The 18,980-nt window shown below is 38.8% G+C and overlaps 1 protein-coding gene across 6 annotated transcripts in view; it reads left to right on the top strand.

The window, feature by feature from the left end:
- The first annotated feature begins 16 nt into the window (after positions 1-16).
- OSBPL8 (oxysterol binding protein like 8) overlaps positions 17-18,980 on the top strand; it is a 221,872-nt gene continuing 202,908 nt past the window's right edge. For 2 of the 6 annotated variants that reach the window (XM_063615087.1, XM_063615086.1), the window contains exon 1: positions 2,242-2,355. The gene's annotated coding sequence lies outside the window, so the exon portion shown is untranslated. Of the gene's footprint in view, positions 461-2,241; positions 2,356-18,980 lie in introns of those variants that run through there. The other 4 variants (XM_055239472.2, XM_055239475.2, XM_055239473.2 and 1 more) reach the window with 4 other exon arrangements.

Below are 18,980 nucleotides of genomic sequence, written 5' to 3'. Positions count from 1 at the left end.
CGTAGCCGAGGCCCGCGATCCGGGGGGCGGGCGGGGCAGGGGGAGGGCGCTAGAATGTGAAGGATCTTGGCGGTTCTGGGTGCCCAGAAAGGCGGCGACGCGGCGGATGACAACATTAGGCCGCGACGCGCTCCTGGCCAGGCGGCGGCTGTAGTGTTAGCTTTGGACGCCGCGGTAGCCGCTGCCGGTAGCAAGCCGACGGAGGGAAGGTGGGGGTCTGCCCTGGCCGGTGGACCTCGGGGCCGAAAGTTCTCGCCCCGCTCGGGGGCTGAGCCGGCAGTGCCTTCGCGGCAGCTGGGCAGTGCCCTTCGTCCAGGCTCGCGCCCCAGCTGCCGCCGACGACAGCGGCCGAGAGAAGTTGGAGTCTGACTAGACGCGTACGGGGCCCCGGACCCCGGCGCCGCGGCGACCTCAGAGGAACCGGCTCCTTGCGTCCCGCCTCTCTGGGAGCTCTGCACGGGTGAGTGTTGCTCCATTCCTGAGGTGGGGGTGCTGGGTCCGCACCCCTCAGGGCGACTGCGCACCCTTATTGCCACGTTCTGAGCTCGGGCTGTCGGGGACTCTTGGCCACCCCCGCCGAGGAGTTCTTTGGCTCCTTTGTTCCCTTTTGGAGTAGGGGGATTGGAAAGGCTGGCGGGGTAGAGTGTTTTGGGGCCCACAGTAGGTGCATCTGCAGCCTTACAAAAGCCGCGGCAGGGCAACGGGGGTGGGAGGCTGTTGGAGCATTTCGACCGCCCCGGGTGTCTGTCCCTCCTGAAGTTTGATAGGTTGATGGCATGGGTCTCGTTGGGAGCCCCCGCGCCCAGGAGAGCTGGCGCTTTGTCGCTCGGTGCGGTTAAGGCGAGGCTCCTTTTTTCCTGTGACAGCCCCAGAGGAGGCTGTGCCGCGCACCGCAGACCGCACCCGCCTTTGCAGAGCCAAGCGACACGATGTTGTTCCTCTAAGCCTCAGTTCTCCCAGCCTTCTTGTAACGTAGGAGGAAAGCCAAGCCTTTGCTGTGCTTTTAAATTTAATGTTTGTTTCTAAGCCCTCTCTCAAGAGTGGAATCAGGTTCCAAGGAGCTTCACATGCAGCATGCTTTAGGTTCATTGAACCACCCACTCAAGACTGGCTGAGGCGAAGCAACAGTATATGCAGATTTTCCATTCACAAAAGTCATTTAACACTCTTCTTTATGAGACACATCTGCGTTGCAGAACGTAACCTAATTTCATTTTATTTAAATGCTTTCTGAAATAATAGGTAACTTGGACTACGTAAACAGATGGGTAAACTTTAACTGATAATGTAAGTGTATATGCATTAAATAAAAAATTTAATGATGTTTTTGCCTTTCTGCTGCTAGAAGACTTAAATGACGTCTGAGTAGTAATACAGTGTCTCCTGCATGGCAGTTAAGTTTTTCCCAAAATTAGTGCTGCTTTTGAAATAATCATTTAAAACAGTTTTTGCCTCCCTTAGTATCTAGAGAGAGCAAGAATTGTGGAGAATCATGGGTGAATTCTTTGTTAAATTTTGCTAATTTCCTAGGGTTTCATCTAAACTTGATTTTGCTGAGAGGCTATGATCAGTTTCTATGCTTGCTAGAACCTGTTTTGCAGTGAAATTATTAAGATCATGCTAGTTTCATAAAAATAGGTTGGAAAGGGAAAAGTAAGGCCATGCAATTTAAAACTGTTCTCTATAAAAGTACAACTAATTTCAAATGTTTGTTACTTTTTTTTTTTTATATTAACCATGTATGGAGTGACTATAATATGCCTGCTCAAAGGGCTGAGAAAGGGAATAGATGAAACTTAAGCTACCTTTTGGGTCTTTAATTATGGACATCAAGTTATTGCGGTCACATACCATGTCAACCGTTTGAACAGCAATACCGTGTACACAGGTGCTTAGAAATGCCTGTTTAATTATAAATGGCCATGGTTTTCTTCGATTGAATCTTAATAGTCATTGAATCTGATCTGTGGAAAGATGCTACTGTATTTTCCTTAGAATGTTACTGCATTTTAAAGGCAGTCAAATATGTTTTTTATAACACATTCAGGGTACTTATACATTTGTCAATATTCAGTTCCTTGGTTCATTTAAAAATTGAAAGCCTTAGAAAACACTTTGGGGATAAATGTACAATTGTGTATAATGAATTTATGTTTTAGTTTGCTTTAAGAAAAATGATGAAATTATGAATTTGTGAAATATGCATTACAAAAGGATTTTTTTTTTTTTTTTTTAGACTGTCTCACTCTGTATCCCAGGCTGGAATGCAGTGGTGCAACTTGGCTCACTGCAGCCTCTGCCACCTGGGTTCAAGAGATTCTTATGCTTCAGCCTCCCGAGTAGCTGGGATTACAGGTGCGTGCCACCATGCCGGGCTAATTTTTGTATTTTTATTAGAGATGGGGTTTCACCATATTGGCCAGGCTGGTCTCCAACTCCTGGCCTCAAGATCCGCCCGCCTCAGCCTCCCAGAGTGCTGGAATCACAGGCATGAGCCACTGTGCCTGGCGGATCTTTCGTTTAAAAGTATGAATTGCAGAATTTTAACTAGTGTTAGTACATTTCAACTAGCTTTGGTTTGTAAATAATCCTTCAAAAGCAGATGAATTGAGGCATTAAAGACAAAAAATTGATACAGTACATAGATCTAGTTTTCTAATATTAATTTGGAAAACTTTTATCCTAATATTATCCTAATAACAATACCTGAAATGTCATGTTGTAATGTTTGTATTATATCGAAAGTTAAAAACATTTATAGCAATGTTCTTGGAGCATCAGGCAATTCAAAGAGGACATAGGTCCTTCCTTAATCTTACAAATAATGACCTGCAAATAAGACATAAACACAACTTGAATAAAAAAGCCTTTGAGAGGCCAGGCCCGGTGGCTCACCTCTGTAATCCTAGCACTTTGGGAGGCTGAGGTGGGCAGATCACCTGAGATCAGGAGTTTAAGACCGTCCTGGCCGACATGGTGAAACCCTGTCTCTACTAAAAATACAAAAAAATTAGCTGGGCGTGGCAGTGCATGCCTGTAATCCCAGCTACTTGGGAGGCTGAGGCAGGAGAATTGCTTGAACCTGGGAGATGGAGATTGCAACGAGCCGAGATCATGCCACTGCACTCCAGCCTGGGCAATAGAGCAAGACTCAGTCTCAAAAAAAAAAAAAAAAAAAAAAAAAAGCCTCTGAGAAATACACCATTTTTAGTGAAGGTGGCTGGGTACAAGGAGATTAATAGAAGTGCTTTACTGGAGCAGTTGTGTCCAAAATATAGCTTCCTTGTGATGAGACACAGGAAGAGATGTCTAGACTCATGTTGTGTGGATATTTCATGGCAGTATGTGAGAAACCCCTGAGAGATTTTAGATCTTTCTTCCCACCTTGGTCCCCATCCCTCACATATTCTCACAAAGTCATAAAATTCTCATGCGGAAGGCGTGTGATAGAAGGAATTTTTCTTCCTGAAAAGTGTTATCAAGCTTGCAAGGGAGAGAGCTATTTTCGGAGACCTTATAGGGAAGAAATCCTAGTCCTAGAGCATCATATTCTTATACCCTGTTATTTTTACCTTTGTTGAAGATCCAGATAATGTAAATTCTCCATGATAGCAAGGACCTTGTCTGTTTTGCTCACCATTGAATCTCCAAATGCTCAATAGTTAATGAATGAAAAAAGTCTACTTCCAGATATATGACTGGAGAACAGAAGGAGTATCTGATAATGTAGTCCAAACTAAATGCAAGCAGCGAAATGATAAAGGAAGGGTGTTAGCTTGGGAGGAGGGGAACAGGTCATTTAATCTGGGAAACTTTCTTGGAGGAGGTGATTCTTGAGTTAGGTTTTGGTGTAGACTGTGTATCTGAAGATAAGCGGTGTCTAAGGGGGTAGACAACGTGCAGCAAAGCATTTAAGTCAGACTGAATAAATTATGTCAGATAAAGCACAGTAAGTCTTTTTTTGTAACATTATGAAGAATTTTTATTCTCCCATCTCTATTTTCACCTCTCCCTAAATAAAAAGATTAACATGCTTTGCAAGAGCAGAGATTGACAGTACTTGAGTTTTGGAAGTACAGTGAGGGTCAGAAAATTTGAATTGGTGTTCTGACTGAATTTTATACAAGCATCGTTTCCATCTGCAAATCACTTGGTCTTAGTTTTCTCATTTGTAAAATCAGGATAATAATCCATGATCATTGGGAGAACAGAGTTATATAATGCATGTGAAAGTGCATACCTCAATATGAATGTGCCTACCTCAATGTGTCACACATAGGAGGACTTCAGCAAATACAAAATTATTTAAAACGTTTGTCTGCAGATATTTAAAAAATATTTTGATTCGTTTATCATGAACTCTAATATTTGCTTGACTCATCTAGATGACTCATGGCATTATGTTTAAATTGATCAGAATCAAAATTCTAGATAATTTTCTTTCAGTCAGTTTAATGTTTTCTGATAGAAATGAGGCCTAATTGTATTGCTGCTTAATGTTACAGACCACAAGGAATGTTAGAAGCCTCAAATTTTTGAAGCTCAAAGTAAGGGATATGTGTAGCTGAAATTCTGAGCCTTTAAGCTTTTTTTCTTTACATAATTTGTTTTCGAAGAAATTGTCTTTGCCTGTAATGTCATTTATCTATTCATTATTGTGATGAAATAAGAGGTTTTCCAGTTATTAAGAAAAAATTTACCAAAAATGTTTTCTGTTTTTAGTGATGTGACTATAAGCCATGAAGATCTCTACCTTCTGTGTTGTATTATAAAATTCAGTATTTCTTGAGCAAACAAACAGACATCTGCATTATTTCGTATCTAAGCTTTTTGTGCCAGTAGCTGTTTGTTCATTTATGAATCTCAGAATTTCATTATACTTTGTGAACTCTTTGTAGTGTTTTTGATCCGTGGAGCAGCCTGTCATTTGTATAATATTTGGAAGAGAATTTTATTATAAAAAGACTAAGCAGAGTCTTGAGTCTTTTTATTATACAAAGACTAAGAAGAATCATCAAATGATAAGCCAGTTACCTACTAATTTCCATATTCAGAAAGGACTGAAAAAAAGAGGAAATGGTTTCAGAGCTTGACTTTTTTCAAATAAAAAGGAGAAGCTTTTTGATTTAGAGTTTTTGAAAACTTGATAGATTCAGAGGGAAATTGTTATAGGTCATATTAATAGCTAATGTGTGTCAACTGCTATATACCAGGTACTGTACTACTTGACATGTCATCACATTTGATCCTAACAACCACCCCCCAATCAGGCTATTTTCTTTTTTTTAAACTTGAGCAACTGACAGATTAAATAAGTGGTGGAGCCAGGATTTGAACTAAACCTGAGGCATAGAGAAGTTAAGTAGTAGGTGATAGAGCCTACTAAAAGGATTTAAACTTGAGGTTTAACCTGACCTTTGACTTTGGAGCCTGTCCTTTTAACCATCATATTATATACTGCCTTGTATAATTTATTTGCAGTTGCTCCTCTTGATAGGTCTTGACCTTGTGATCTTCCTGAGTCTGTTTTGGTTGTGTGATTTATAAAATGCACTTTACTTTATAAGAAGATGGAATATAGCCTTGATTTTTTTTCCCTCATTTTACTTGTATTTGACTGACATCCTATTTTTAAATCTTAAAAATGCAAATATTTATTTTATTGTTCATCCAGTTGCCATTTTCTCACTGGGGAATTTCAGAGTAACTGGAAATTAAAGAACATAATAGATAACAGTATTTAAAGCTAAGTTGTTATAATTAAAAAATTGTTTTAAAGAATAAGGCTGATTCACAGAATTGGTGTGCATTTTTTTAGTGTTTTTTTTTTTTTTGAGATGGAGTCTCACTCTGTCTCCCAGGCTGGAGTGCAGTGGTGTGATCTCGGCTCACTGCAACTTCTGCCTCCCGGTTTCAAGCGATTCTCATGCCTGAGCCTCCTGAGTAGCTGGGATTACAGGTGCATGCCACCATGGCCGGCTAATTTTTTGTATTTTTAGTAGAGATGGGATTTCACCATGTTGGCCAGGCCATTCTTGAACTCCTGACGTAAAGTGATTCACCTGCCTTGTCTTCCCAAAGTGTTGGGATTACAGGCATGAGCTACCTCTTCTGGCCTTTTTTTTTTTTTTTTCCTTCTGATACAGGATCTTGAGCTGTCACCTAGGCTGGAGTGCAGTGACATTACCATGGCTCACTGCAGCATCGACCTCCCAGGCTCAAGTGATCCTCCTGTCTCTGCCTCCCAAGTAGCTGGGACTACAGGTGAACACCATCACACTTGGCTAATTTTTAAGTTTTTTTTCTTTTTTTTTTTTAGAAACAGAGTCTCACTATGTTGCCCAGGTTGGTCTTGAACCCCTAGCCTCAAATGCTTCTCCCACCTTGGTCTCCCAAAGTGCTGGGATTGTAGGTGTGAGCTGCCATGCCAGGCCTATTTAGTGATATTTGAGGGACACAGATCTGTATAGTTGAAATCTATCCTGTTGAGATGACCACCAGTAAGGTAATTTTTGCTTTTTGGCTGCCAAATGCCTACATATTAGCAGGAATAGTTTGTCAGATTACGTAATTTTTTACAAGGAAGACTGGGGCCCATGTGGAAATTATGGGATCTATGTTGGTATATTTTGATGGGTTGGAAGTATGGTAGATCTGGAGAGAGAGAAGTTCAATCTAAGTAACATTATTACTGGGTAGAGTAATGAGGTGGGATGCCTTCGATGTGAGGGCACAGGTACATTGTTCAAGTGGAGAGTAGGATGAGGGACTTCTGGAGACTAGCTTTGCTTAGTGTGTAATTTTGCACATTGTTATGATTATAATAACTTGTAAGATCAGCAATTTGGAAGTAAAGAAAAGCAGTGCTGTGCATCATAGTGTGGAGTTTGTAATAGTTCCTAGGCTGTTTTGCAAGATGTAGGTGCTTTACAAATATCCATTGGTAGTAATGGAAGTGCTGTCTCTTATAACCTATTTTAGAAATCTGGAGAGGTGGAATAGCACGAACCCTGGAGCCGGACTGCCAAAGTTCAGAACTGGTACAGCCACTTACTAGCCTATTGCCCTGGCCCTATGCTAACTTGGGGTGGCCAAAAGGGAAGAAAATGGTATATTTAAGCAGAGAGGGGACCAGAGATAGCACTCCGAGTTTTCCATGGTTCTTACATGGTCTGAAAGAGATCTGGATGTTCTCACATATGCCTAGTGAAGGAAATAGAAGTTAGAGTGAGAGCCAGGAAGCCTGTCATTAGGCTGCTATTGTGAGGGAGGGACCATGTAGTAGAGAGAGGTTGTGGGAAGGGCAGATTCATTTCATTGCCCACCAAAATTTGTGCTCCCTCTTGCTCGCAACTTTTTCTTTTTTTTTTGAGACATGGGGTATCACTCTGTTGCTCAGGCTGGAGTGCAGTGGCAGGATCTTGGCTCACTGCAACCTTCGCCTCCTGGGCTCAAGTGATTCTTGTGCCTTAGCCTTCTGAGTAGCTGGTACTACAGGGACGTGCCACCGTGCCTGGCTAATTTTTTGTATTTTTGGTAAAGATGGGGTTTCACCATGTTGCCCAGGCTGGTCTCGAACTGCTGAGTTCAAGCGATCTGCCCACCTCAGCCTCCCAAAGTGCTGGCATTATAGGTGTGAGCCACTGTGCCTGCCACTAGTTTTTCACTAGTGGAATGTGAATAGAAATAAATTTGTTGTCACTTCTGGTTTGAAGTGGCAGAAAAAATGGGTCTTCTTTCTTCACTTTCTCTTTTCTAATTCAAGGGCCAGATGCAGAGGTTTAGGCTCTTAAGGGATGGTAAAACCATAAGATTGGAATGTTCTACAGTCCCTAAATTTACCGTGTGAAAGAAATTTGTGTACCAAACAGGAATACCCACAATGGATTGTAATATTAATGAGAAATTTTAATTGTGTGAAGCTACTGAAAATCTGGGGTTTATCTGTTAAGCAGCTAGTGTTGCCTTAAGTATAAGCCAGGGACCTGATAGAGGAGGTAGTTGAGACTGTAATAATATCCGTACCAGCAGGAGCTGAGGTGGGTGGGGCCAAGTTAGGAGATCCTCTGGATACTGTTCCAACATACTCATCAGCATGTGCCATTGTGACTCTGTGAGGGCCAATATTCAAACCTCAGAGGCCTGTGAGGATCCCCAGGGCAATCCATGGGTCTGTATTCAGGCTAATTATAATACACCAGATGCCCATGAAAGCTTTATCTTATGCCCAGTCACCATGATAAGAATGAGGAACAGAGAAAATCTATACAAGTCTGAAGAGTTTTCTTAAAGTAGGGTTTCTTAACTTGACTCTGTTGATATTTTGGGCTGGATAATTCTTTGTTGTGAGTTCCTGTGCATTGTAGAATGTATAGCACCATCCCTGGCCTCTACTCAGTAGATGCTAGTACCATCTCTCTTAATTGTGACAATGAAAAATGTTTCAAGATATTGCCAGATGTTCCCTGGGGACAAGGTCACCCTCAGTAGAGAACTACTGCTTTAAAGATTGAGTGAATGAGTGAAACTGAAAGAAATGATTTTAAATGGAAAGAAACTATTATCCTTAGTTAAATAACTTTTTCCCCTTTTAGGGGATGGGTAAGGTTCATGGGGAGCGGTTCATTTCTGTATATCCAATAAAGGAAGCTATGTTGTTTTTATGAAACATCCTAGTTTCTAGTGTGTGTGTGTGTTTTCCTCTCTCTCGATATACTATATATATATTTGTATTATTTTTTGAGTGACAGAGTCTCCTCCTGTCACCCAGGCTGGAGTGCAGAATTCCTGAGCTCAAGGGATCCTCCTGCCTCACCTTCCCCAGTAGCTAGGACTACAGGTTTGTGCCACTGTGGCTGGCTACTTTATTTTTTTTGTACAGACAGGGTTTCGCTATTTTGCATAGGCTGAATTTGAACTCCTGCCTCCCAAAATGTTGGGATTACAGGCATGAACCCTAGTCCCCAGCCTTAATGTTGATTCACCTTTCTCTTTATCAGCTTTAGAAATTACTTGAATTTTCCATTTATTACCTTATCATTATTTCTTCTAAACCGGAAGCTGTACTTTTTATTGGCTAGACTAAGCTTGTCCAATCTCTGGCTGGCGAGCTGCGCGCTGACCTGGACAGTTTTGAATGCGGCCCAACACAAATTCATAAACTTTCTTAAAACATTATGAGATTTTTTTATTTTTTAAAGCTCATCAGCTATTGTTAGTGTATTTTATGGGTGGCCCAAGACAATTCTTCTTCCTCCAGTGTGGTCCAGGGAAGCCAAATGATTGGACACCCCTGGCCTAGACAAATACACGTTTTTTCCCCTGTAATCTCAGCTGTCATGTCCACAGGTTGTCTCTAAATTATGAAAACCAATAAATAGTGTTGATACCATGACTGTGTAAGTATTATTTAATGCTAAGCCAGATAATGTGCTTAGATTATAATTCGTTTTCTGTCCCTGGGCTGCCAGAAGAAACATGTTGGTAATACAGAGGATTAAGTAGATTTTATTTATTTTATCAATTCTGACCATCGAATTAAAAAAAATTTGGATATGACCAAAATCTAACTTTGGAATTAAAAAATTTTTTGAATAGGACTTCCTGTTTTTCTTAATGTCTTAAATTGCCCTCTTTTCTTGTACTATATGCGTCTATCATAGCCTCCCCTACACCCCAGCTCCCCCACATCCCAACTCTTCAGCATACTGCCTTTTGTGCTGCGTTCTCTATTTATCTGTAGTTGTAACTCTGCCTCCATTTGGACTCTTTTAGGTCTTTTCTTGTAACTTCCTTTCTCCTTACTCTTGAATTGGATCCATTCTGTTATACATATTTTTTTTTCTTTTTTTGCATCTGCTTGATCTGTTTATTGGAGTACATCTTCAAATAACTCTTTGAAAAAGAAGTATGTATGAGAGGCAAACTTTCCGAATTCTGTGTAAAAAAGTCTTCATTCTATTCTCACGAATGATTGATAATTTGGCTGGGTACAATATTGTTAGTTAGAAATAATTTTCCTTTAGAACCCTGAAAGCATTGCTGTGTTGTCTTCTAGCATCTAAGGATGCTGATTAGAAGTCATATATCAACGCCTGTAATCCCAGCACTTCGGGAGGCTGAGGCGGGTGGATCATGAGGTCAAGAGTTTGAGACCAGCCTGGCCAACATAGTGAAACCCTATCTCTGCTAAATATTAGCTGGGCATGGTGGCGGGTGCTTGTAATCCCAGCTACTCAGGAGGCTGAGGCAGGAGAATCACTTGAACCTGGGAGGTGGAGGTTGCAGTGAGCTGAGATCGAACTACTGCACTCCAGCCTGGGTGAGACTCCATCCCAAAAGAAAAAAAAAAAAGAGTCATGTATCAGTCTGATTCACTATCCTTTTAAGATGATTCGTTCTTTATTCTGTCTGAAAGCTTTTAGAGTCCGTTCTTTTGTATCTTCTATAAAGTCATTATGAGGTGTATAGGTCATTTTTGTTTTGTTTGGCTGTTTGTCTAGATACTCAGTTGCTCTTACAGCCTGAATCAGATTATTTTTCCAATTCCAGGAAACTCTTCTCTGTCTTTAATAATTTCCTCCCTTCATCATCTTTTTTGCTTTTCAGTAGGCAGTTGCTTTCTGTCTTGATCTTCCTTCTCTCATCTTTTATATTTTGTGGTTCTCTTTGCTCTGTGTTCAGGGGAATTTTTTTCCCCTTAGTATTTTGTCTGATTTTCCTGGGGGTAATCAGTAAGTTTTGTTGTTCTCTTTTCCTTTTCCTACCATTTTTACATTATGTTGTATTATCATCTTGAGTCTTAGAATATGTAAATTAGATTTTTTTAAAGATACCTTGTGTCTCCTTGTGTCTGTAATTTATCTCCTTTTCTCCTCCGGTCAGTTTTTATGTTTGTTTTTGTAATCATTCTTTTTTCACGCTCAGTTTTCCTTATGTGCCTGATAATTCTTGGTTGTCCATTCGTGGTTAAGAAAGACAGACTAGGTTCCTGGTCACCCTCCCTCCCCTGTTCCTTGGACTGTTTTCCCTGTTAGATTTTTTTTTTCTTTGAGTAGGAATTCTGGCCAGAGCACTTTGTGGGGCAAGGTAGTACAGAGTAGGGTCTGTCTCTTGGCAGACTGTTTTAGGGTGAGAGAGGAGCTAACTGCTAGGCTATGTATGGGCCCTTTAAATGGTGGATGAGATGTGTTTACTCTGTGCCACACCTCCAGTTAGCTTTCCCTAGAGAGTGGTTCACTTTCTTTAGGAAAAAGCTGACTTGTTTTTTTGCCCGGAGGTAAAATGTCAGTTGTTTAGATGTAGCTTGGAAATAGGGGATGGGAGATATAGCTGTCCCTTATAGTTAGTCAAGTAATACTCAGTTCTCTTATTTTTAACCCTACTATTTATTTCCACCCTCTGCTGTACTTTATAATCATGTTTTCCTGGGGATCTTGTCAGACGTATTGGTTCCCATCCTTTCCATGTCACTCTTAAAGGGTATAATGAGGCTGTGGCTTTTTCCGGTTGTTATTTCTATCAATCTCACATATACTTTCATTTCTCAGAAATTTGTTGGATTTTCTTTCTAGCCTCAATTTTAATTTCTTTACTCTTACAATTTTCTTTTATGAGTTGTTTTTATTTCAGTGGAGTATCTGGAGTAACTGGAGGGAAAGTTTATATTTAGTGCCCCATCTTTTATTAGAAGTCTTCTAGCTTCATAAACAGAAGAAACAGAGCCTATTGAACTATTTTTTTGTTAATGCAGATTTATTCATAGAAATTATGATCATGATACAGTGTTAAAATACACTTATGTCCCTTCACTATTGATTTGTATAGTTGTTTGTGCCTTTATGCCACTTGGTCCTAAAACTTGAACTCTGCATTCATGCTTGCTTCATAGTTTTTCTGTTTCCCCTTTCGTTGTCCCCTACCCCAACTTGCATGTTGTTTTGATTATCTTGCCATTTCTTGTTTGCTACTTGGAAACTGAATGAGACTATTTAGAATTGTGTGTAAAATAGTGACTTTGCTCCAGGGAATGGCATTTTAGCTTTAAACACATGACCCTTGTGGCATTTTAATTATTTGGAAGTCTTTTATTCTGTTTCTCAAGTGTATCTAGATGGGTGAGGGGTTATTTTTCATTTACTTCTCTGCCTCATGTGTGATAGCTACTTTGGTTCAGTAGTTGATATTTTTTCCTCCATTGCTTTTCCTTCTCTTCTGTGTTATCTTTGGTACTTTAAATGTTGAGTTTAGATTGCCTGGTAAGTTCATTGGAAGCCTTAATTTTCATTTGTTTCTTTCATTTTCTACTCATAAAAATTTGCTAGCATTGTTTAATTCTTTTTTATTGTTTTGTATTTTTTGTTTTTTTGTTCTTAGCATTGTTTTAAACTTGTCTTTTACTTCTTTTCCCAGACTCCTTTTCATAATCTTCAGGCTCCATATTGATTGAGCTTAGAATACTATTGTAAATTAACCTGGGTAAATACATTTAAATACATTGATCTCATTTCCCTCTCTTCTATGATATTTCTGCATTGGCAGAATGCAAATCTTGTTTAATTCTGCTCTTAATCTTGTTTAATCGTTTTCAATTCTTTTCTCATAAGATTTTGAAGTTCTTTCTTCTACAGCTATGGTTTTGACTATTGGAATGTGTGTCTTTTGAAGTTGTAATTCTCCTGCAGTCAGAAGTTTTTACACGCCAGATTTTAAAAATGCTGACTACTTTGAAGTTGAAAATCCTGTCAGAGGGGTTGTGATTTGGAAGGCTTAAATCCCCAAATTTGGCCTGATTATGTAAGGTATGATAGAACTTTCATAGTAAATACTGTACTTGTTTGAAATTTAAAGTAGCTTAGAAAATAATTGGCCCCTTTACAGTTTTTTTTTTTTAATTTGCTCATTGTCCAGGAAGTCAAAGTTTTAAATATTTTCTAATGTAGAGGACTGATTACTGATGATCTTGTTACCTTTCTCTATATTCTGTGAAACTAACTCTTGATTTTAGATAAAGGAACTTTTAGAATCAAGTGGTTATATATCTCATGCTTTATTTTTTACAGGTATTCTAAGCATTTTCCCTCTCAGATATCAGTTGTCATGATTAATTTCTTCCTGACTGATTGAATCCTTTATTCCTTCTATTATGTTTATAATTTTGATACTTTTTTTGCTATCCCTGAAATTTTAAATAGAATCTTCAAACATCAGATTGTACACCTTAAATATGTATAATTTTTTATATGTCAGCAATACCTTAATAATGCTGCTAGAAAATAGAATCTTCAGCATTATATAGATAATACTTTGAATATTTTAAAATATTTGATTATTTGGGAAATTATGGCTCTTATTATTTTCCCAAGAATTTATGATTAGGTTGTAGGAATTTAAAAAAATACCCTGTCATTACTGAGGGAAGATTTCTCTGTAAAACAGAGCTCCATTTAAGAGGTTGATTGTTTAACATAAATTTAACATGCATTTTAACTAGCAAGATCTTGTTTATTTGGTTATTTTGGAGGAGCTTCATAATTCATTAATAGAAGTTAATAGTAAATAGTAGAAATTAGCATTTCCTTGACATTTTGATTATGTAGAAAATATAGATGTTTCTTGATATAAGCAGGGAATTGGTTCCAGGACCCCCCACGTAACACAAAATCTGTGCGTAGAAGTCCCATAGTTGGCCCTGTGGAACCTGCATATTGTAAATGTCAGCCTTCTACATATGTGGTTTTAACATCTTACGAATCCAGTGTTTTCAATCCTTGTTTGGCTGAAAAAAAAATCCGTGTATAAGTGGACCCATGCAGTTCAAACTCTTGTCGTTCAAGGGTCAACTCTCTATGTTTTTAAAAATAATCCCTAAGAATTTTTTCCTTGTCATGTTGATCAGAGTCTTTTAGGAACAGGCTTTCAATATAAGAGTTAGCTCCATAGTTTCTCATTTTTTGGGTAGTTATTCTTAATTCACAAATTATGTTGGTTTTCACAGTTCCTGTTTGAATTGGCATAGAGAAGTGTAATTAAGTGTCTTGGTTACTTACATTGTAAATTAGAGATGATGACTCCTCTGGTTGTGGTAATTTATACTTAGAATTCAAAACCCAGAAGCATCTAGGACAGAGTTAGGCACTCAGATACTCCTTTTTGTTTTACGCCCAAGATAGCCATTCTTAGTCTGTATTGAAATATGAATAAATTGCTTTTGGGATTGAATATCAGTAATAAAATTCCTTGAGACTGTCTTGAATTAACTTTAGATCTTGCATTTCAAGCTTTGATCCTTAGTAATGAACCATCACCTTAAGTATGGGGATGATTTTTTACTTGTAGAAAACTGGGCAAACCCTTCTGGTTTATTATAACCAGATATCATACTTAATAAATGAGAAATTCATTAATTTTTTTCTAGTATCTTAGAACAGTGTTCATATTTTTCTTAGAAAATAACCTTTCAAGAAAACAGTCAAAATTTACATAGAATCGGGGTAGTTTTAGCTATAACTTAAAATATCTAACTTTAAAAACAGACATTTAGTATATAGGACTAAATTATTAATATATGGTTACCAGTATCATATTTGCAAGCATTATCCTTAAGAGGCCTTGAGTTACTCTTTGAGACACCCTTGTCACAGTGCGACCTAGTATCACAAACACTGACTGATTTAGAGAACAGATGCACTGGGAAAATAAACCTGCAAGAAGTATTATCTTTCCTAGTAAGTAACTGTGTGACCTTGGCAAACCACTTACTCTCTCTGGGTCCTAGTAAAATGGAGAGTTTGGAACCAATGGCCTTTTAGATTCTTTTGAGAGGCTAAAATTACAATCAGGTAGTATATTATGTAATCCTTGTAATAGCTCTGAAATAAATAGATGCTATTCTAACTGTTTTACAGATGGAATTATTCCTGTTTTTTTTTAGACTCAGTGTTTAAGTAACATGTTCAGTCATGTCGCTACTAAGGAGCTAAGTGAGAAGTTGAACCTTCGCGTATTTCACTCTATAGCTGTTAAGTTCTTTTTAGTAAAACATATTGCCACCCAAGCCATGTTGTTTATATTAGACCATTGGATCTTGTTCTTAAATTTGTTACATTTCTTAATCTGAAGTTTATAATGTGCTTTTGCTTTATAGCATGTGTCATTCAGGAAAATCAGAAGTCAGGTATCAGGCATGTCTATGAGTTGTGCCAGAGTAGAAATATGACCAGTTTTAAAATTCTTATTCTAGAACTTATGTGTCTCTCTAAGAGATGGTCAGTGTGTTCAAAGTTACCTTATTTCAATAATATCACTATTGTTCAAGAAACACTTTTGGAATAATGCTTTTAACATTTCTTTACTGTCTTTCACCTCATTCTTTTAACCTACATTCTGTGGTGACAAATTACATCTTTTGAGAATGGATTTGTTATTTGGTATTTGGAAAAGGTGGCAAGTCTTTCTGAACCAAGTCTCACACATACAATTAAGGATCAAAATGAAGAAGGCCATTTTTAGTATAAATAAGCAGTGACCAAAGGGATGAAACTTTTTCTTCGTTTATCATTTATAAGGTAGCTAAGAAAGTGGTTAGAAAAGAGGAGTTCCAAAATTGTTTTGTGGGATGGCAACTTGAAACTAGTCTCTGAAAGTGACTACTCTGAATGGAGATGACCTTTATTTGTATGTTAATTCTGCTATATTAAAGTTATATGCTGAGTGTTACACCTGTTCTGTTTCCCACGTGTTGGTGCTACTGTGATTTGGCACTGTGCTGTAGAGAAAAGTGTTGGCGAATGAATTATTCTTCGTATTTTAAAGAAGATCAAAATCTATAGAACAGTATTTACATAGATTTGAATGGTTATTTAATTCTGGTTTATATGAATATTTATTATGTAATTTGTGGTTATCCCTAGCTAGATTTAATTCTGGGCAGCTACCCTATCAGAGTATACTCTTTGATGCAGACTTACATGTAAGTTAAACTTTTTGCAAATAATTATCTTAGCTTATTTAATTATTAGTTGTATTAATAGTTATGTAGTTTGTGGTTATCCATGGCTAGGTTTCATTCCAGGCAGCTACTCCATTGGAGTGCACTCTTTGATGCAGGCTTATATCTAAGTTAAATTTTTTTGCAAAAATTATCTTAGCATTATATGTGACTGAATAGCTTTTGGATATCAGTGCTATACTTGGTGTAGATAATAAACTTGTGTGGGGAGTGGTAGAGAATTGACAGTAAACTCCTAATTGCACAATTCACTATGTAATTACCATTGTGGGAAGTGTTGAGAGGAAGAAATATATATATAATATGTATAATAACATATTTATATGTCTTGTTGCAGAGAAGCTTGTGATAGGGAGATTTCATTTTCTGTTTTGAAGGTATTATTTTTCTTGTTTTAAACTCCCAGATGGTGGACTTTAATGAAGTGTCCTCATTTGTAAAAATTAAAGGATACTGAAAAATGCCTCTAGGACCTTTTTAATAATACTTTCCCCTTTGAGGTTCCAGAATAATTTAATGTTACAAGACCATTAATTCAATAGATTTCAGTACAAGTTACTATGTAAGCGGCTGAAAATTCAGTAGTAGCTAGGCAGATGTGCTTGCTGACCTCTTCGAGCTTTTGTATGGGAAGTGGTAGAAAATCGACAGTAAACTCCTAATTGCACAATTCACTATGTAATTACCATTGTGGGAAGTGCTGAGAGAAAGAAATATAGGGCAATATAAGAATATGCTGACTTAGTTGGGGAGGGGAGCCAAAGAAGGTGATGATCTGAGGGAGAAAAGAATATTTCTCGCAGAACATCTTGTTTAAAGATTTTGGAAGATCAAGGAACTTGGCCTTTGCTAGGAACTGAAAGAGTTCACTGTGACTGGAGTGTTTTAAAAAATATGAGGAAGATAACATTGTGGTATAGGAGGTAGGGACTGGATCATGTGAGGCCTGAGACCATGTTAAGGATTTTTCTTTTTGTCTTCAAATCTCTTGAAAACGATTAGGGAATTTTAAACAAAGGAGTGAAATGGTCAGGTTTAGATTGATCTCTCTGGATGCTAAGTGAGTAGTGGTTTGGAGGGTGATGAGGGTAGATGCTCGGAGACAGTTTAGAGTACCTGCGGTTCATCCAAGGGGAGAATCCTGTAGGCCAGTGGTTCTAAAAGTACATCACTCGGGAACTTACTAGAAATGCAGATTACTGGACTCTACCCCAGACCTGTAGAATCAGACACTTTGGGAGTGGGTCTCAGAAATCTATTTTGGAACAAGCCCTCCAGATGATTGTGATGCATCCTGAAGTTTTTAAAACTCTGCTCTGGGTCATTAGATATATGGTTTTTGAATGCAAGAGAAAGTTCTAGACTGGTGATATGGACAGTACCTGCACTGAAGGTGGTAGTGGAGAGTGTGAGGAAGAGAAGCATCTCTACTAGAATGAAACCCTGAGATAGAGGGAGAGCTAGTGAAAGAGTCAAAGGATTGATTAAAGAGGCAGAAGAACTAAAAGTTCAGGAGAGTCTTTAAAGGGAGGGAGTGGTGAAGTAAGCATTATGCTTTATTTTTTTATGGTTATTTTTATTTTTTTGAGATGGAGTTTCGCTCTTGTTTCCCAGGTTGGAGTGCAATGGCATGATCTTGGCTCACCACAACCTCTGCCTCCTGGGTTCAAGCGATTCTCCTGCCTCAGCCTCCCGTGTAGCTGGGATTACAGGCATGTGCCACCACGCCCGGCTAATTTTGTATTTTTAGTAGAGACAGGGTTTCTCTAGGTTGGCCAGGTGGGTCTCAAACTCCCAACCTCAGGTGATCCTCCCGCCTTGGCCTCCCAAAGTGCAGGGATTGCAGGTGTGAGCCACTGCGCCCTGCCTGTTTTTATTTATTTTTATTTTTTGAGACAGAGTCTTGCCATGTCGCCCAGGCTGGAGTGCAGTGGCATGATCTCAGCTCACTGCAGCCTCCACCTCCCGGGTTCAAACAGTTCTCCCTGCCTCAGCCTCCCGAATAGCTGGGATTACAGGCACCCACCACCAAGCCCGGCTAATTTTTGTATTTTTAGTAGAGACAGGGTTTCGCCATGTTGGTCAGGTTGGTCTTGAACTCCTGACCTCAGGTGATCTGCCCACCTCGGACTCCCAAAGTGCTGGGATTACAGGTGTGAGCCACCTCAACGGGCCTATGCCCTATTTTTAATGTCGTAAAAACTGTTGAAGCAGTATGCATTTACATCTAAATAATTTTTATTATTTAATTATTATTATTACTATTTTTTTTGATACAGTCTTGCTCTGTGTCACCCAGGCTGGAGTGCAGTGGCACGATGTCGACTCACTGCAACCTCTGCCTCCTGGGTTCAAGCGATTCTTGTGCCTCAGCCTCTTGAGTAGCCTGGATTACAGACGTGCACCACCACACCTGGCTAATTTTTGTGTTTTTAGTGGAGATGGGGTTCACAATATTGGCCAGGCTGGTCTCAAACTCCTGGCCTCATGTGATCCACCTGCCTCGGCCTCCTAAAGTGCTGGGATTACAGACATGAGCCACCATGCCTGACGACATCTAAATAATTTTTAAATTGCAAATACTTATTTATTACAAATACTTTCTATTGCTACTATAGAATTACTATTATGGTGTAAGGAATTGTGCCATCTTCTTGCGTTATGTGTCTTAGAGAAGCTGGGGCACTAGGGATAGTAGCCGTTGGTATGAAACATCAGGAGCTCTGCTCTTTTTGGTCTACCCTGAGATTATTTGCTATGCTGTGTTTTCTTTTTCTGTTACTATTATGTATCTAAAGGAAAAATGTTTTTAAATGCATTTTATAATTCAGACTTTTACTTTTCTTAACTACTCTAACTTGTTAGAATAATTCTAACATGTTAAGGTTTTGCTCTTCTTAAGGGAAGACCACATTTGATGTGAAAAGTAATTTCAAGGTTAATTTCAATTACAAATAATATATTTGGAGTT

The sequence above is a fragment of the Symphalangus syndactylus genome, chromosome 13, assembly GCF_028878055.3.
Source record: "Symphalangus syndactylus isolate Jambi chromosome 13, NHGRI_mSymSyn1-v2.1_pri, whole genome shotgun sequence".
NCBI lineage: Eukaryota > Metazoa > Chordata > Mammalia > Primates > Hylobatidae > Symphalangus > Symphalangus syndactylus.
Note: the sequence above shows the minus strand (reverse complement) of the source record. Positions and strands in the feature narration are given on the sequence as shown.